Raw genomic sequence first — 3007 nt, 5'->3', positions numbered from 1 at the left:
TAACTGGTTTTAGAGAAAGAGTTGGCCCAAGTATTACTTTTGGAGATGACAACAAGGGTTATACTGTGGGATATGGCTTGATTCTAAGGATAATGTCATCATTGAGGAAGTTTCCCTAGTGTATGGTCTCAAGCACAATCTGTTGAGTATCAGCCAACTTTGTGATGGGAAAACTCAGTTACTTTTAATGCAGAAGCATGTGTTGTGACTGACAAGAAGAGCAACAAAGTGGTTATCACTAGAGTGAGAAAAGGCAATGTGTATCTATCTGACTTCAACTCAACAAATGCAGAATCTGTAACTTGTCTTCTCAGTAAAGCAAGTCAAGATAAAAGTTGGCTATGGCAGAAGAAGTTGTCCCATCTATACTTCAAGACAATGAATGAGCTAGTCAATAAAGAATTGGTTAGAGGTATTCCTCAAGTGGAGTTTTCAAAGGGTTGATTGTGTGATGCCTGCCAGAAAGGAAAGCAGAATAAAGTATCATTCAAAAAGAAACTTGATTCAACAATTGAAGAACCTTTGCAACTATTGCACATGGACTTGTTTGGACCAGTCAATGTATTGTCCATCTCAAGGAAAAGATATTGCCTAGTAATTGTAGATGATTTCTCAAAGTTCTTTGGACATATTTTCTAAAATCCAAAGATGAAGCTAGTGAAATCATCATCAATCACATAAGGCAAGTCAACAATCATCCTGATTTCAAAGTAAGAAGAATCAGGATTGACAATGGAACTGAGTTCAAGAACTCTGTGATGAGATTATTTTGTGAAGAGAATGGGATTATGCATGAGTTTTCTGCAGCTATAACTCCACAACAAAATGGAGTGGTGGAAAGGAAAAATAGATCACTTATTGAAGCTGCAAGGACAATGCTAGAAGAATCAAAGTTACCAACATATTTTTGGGTTGAAGCTGTGAATATTACATGCTACACTCAGAATATTTCTTGGTCATCAAGCAAAATGCATGACACCCTACCCATTGTTCAATAATAGGAAGCCAACTCTATATTTTCTTCATGTCTTTGGATGTAAATGCTACATTCTAAGGAATCAAACTGAACAGCATGAAAAGTTTGATGTTAAAGCAGATGCAGGAATTTTTGTTGGATATGCTTTTGGAAAAGCATATAGAGTCTACAATCTTAGAACAAACATTATTATGGAATCTGTACATGTTATGTTTGATGATAAGAAGATTGAAGGACTAAAAGATGAAGGTTTCCATGATAGCCTCAAATTTGACATTTTTGAGATAATTTGTGATGACAGTGATGATGAGTGATCAAGAAATAGTGGTTAAGGATAATGCAGAAAAGTCTATCTCCAATGATGCACAAAATTCTGCATCAGTGTACAAAATGCATCATCCGTCGAAAGACAGTCAGCTTCATCCGTCGGGATACAAAGTGCATCATCCGTCGAAACAATTAGAGAAGCTGAGGGTTAAAATAGATCACTTACAAAAAGAACTCCTTCTTCAAATCAAAGATCCACAAACTCAGGGGGAGTTTCTTCTAATCAAAACTCAGTCACACGTGAAGACAACAATTAGGCCTCTTCATCTAGAGCTAATGTACCTCAACAGAGAAAATGGACTAGAGATCACCCATTTGAACTGATCATTGGTGATGTGTCCTCAAAAGTGCAAACAAGGAAAGCAACTCAAGAGGAATGTCTATATAGCAGCTTTCTATCTCAGGTGGAGCCTAAAAAGGTAGAAGAAGCTCTGTTGGATCCTGATTGGGTTTTAGCTATGCAAGAGGAGCTAAACCAATTTGAGAGGAATAAAGTATGAAAGCTAGTACCAAAGCCTAAAGAAAAGAATCCTATTGACACCAAGTGGGTATTCAGAAACAAGATGGATGAAAATGGCATAGTTGTCAGGAACAAAGATAAATTGGTTGCTAAGGGCAACTGTCAACAAGAAGGAATAGATTTTGATGAAACTTTGCTTCTGTTGCAAGATTGAAGCCATCAGAATTTTCTTAGCCTATGCAGCCCATGCCAATTTCAAAGTCTATCAAATGGATGTCAAAAGTGCCTTTCTGAATGGAGAATTAGAGGAGGAAGTCTATGTCAGTCAGCCTCCTGGTTTTGAAGATCCAAATTTTCCAGAATATATCTATTATCTTTTAAAAGCACTTTATGGATTGAAGCAAGCACCTAGAGCCTGGTTTGATACTTTGTCAAAGTTTCTCTTAGAAAATCACTTCACAAGAGGTACTGTTGACAAAACTTTATTTTTTAGAAATGTTAATGTCTCTAGCATACTTGTTCAAATTTATGTAGATGATATTATATTTGGCTCTACAGATGAAAAAATTTGCAAAAAGTTTCCCAAATTGATGCAAAGAAAGTATGAAATGAGCATGATGGGAGAATAACTTACTTTCTTGGTTTACAAGTTAAGCAAGTTAGTGATGGAATATTCATTAGTCAAACCAAATATATTTATGATCTTTTAAGGAAGTTTGATCTAATGGATTACACATCTGTAAAAACTCCCATGGCCACTGCAACTAAACTTGAATTAAACACTACTGAAAAGTCTGTGGATATTTTAAGCTATAGAGGCATGGTTGGCTCACTTTTGTAATTAACAGCTAGTAAGCCAGATATAATATTTGCTACTTATCTCTGTGCTAGATTTCAGGCTGATCCTAGAAATCTCATTTAATAGCTATTAAGAGAATTTTCAGATATCTCAAGGGAACACCAAACTTGGCATTTGGTACCCTAGAGATTCAAGTTTGATCTAACTGGTTATTCAGATGCAGACTATGCAGGGTGCAAAATTGATATAAAAAGCACTACATGAGCCTGTCAATTTCTAGGAAACAAGCTAGTATCCTTATAATAACCCCAATTTTTGGAATTTTTTTTGAAACCCTGACGAATAGCAACTTTTGCTGATAATGCTGATTAAGGAAAATTATCAAACCACACTATATAAGAGTACGGTTATGGAAATTCTGAGATCATACTAGTATTCCATAAAG

Source organism: Apium graveolens, chromosome 5, assembly GCF_009905375.1.
Source record: "Apium graveolens cultivar Ventura chromosome 5, ASM990537v1, whole genome shotgun sequence".
Taxonomy (NCBI): domain Eukaryota; kingdom Viridiplantae; phylum Streptophyta; class Magnoliopsida; order Apiales; family Apiaceae; genus Apium; species Apium graveolens.
The sequence above is the reverse complement of the archived record's forward strand: the minus strand, read 5'-3'. Positions refer to the sequence as shown.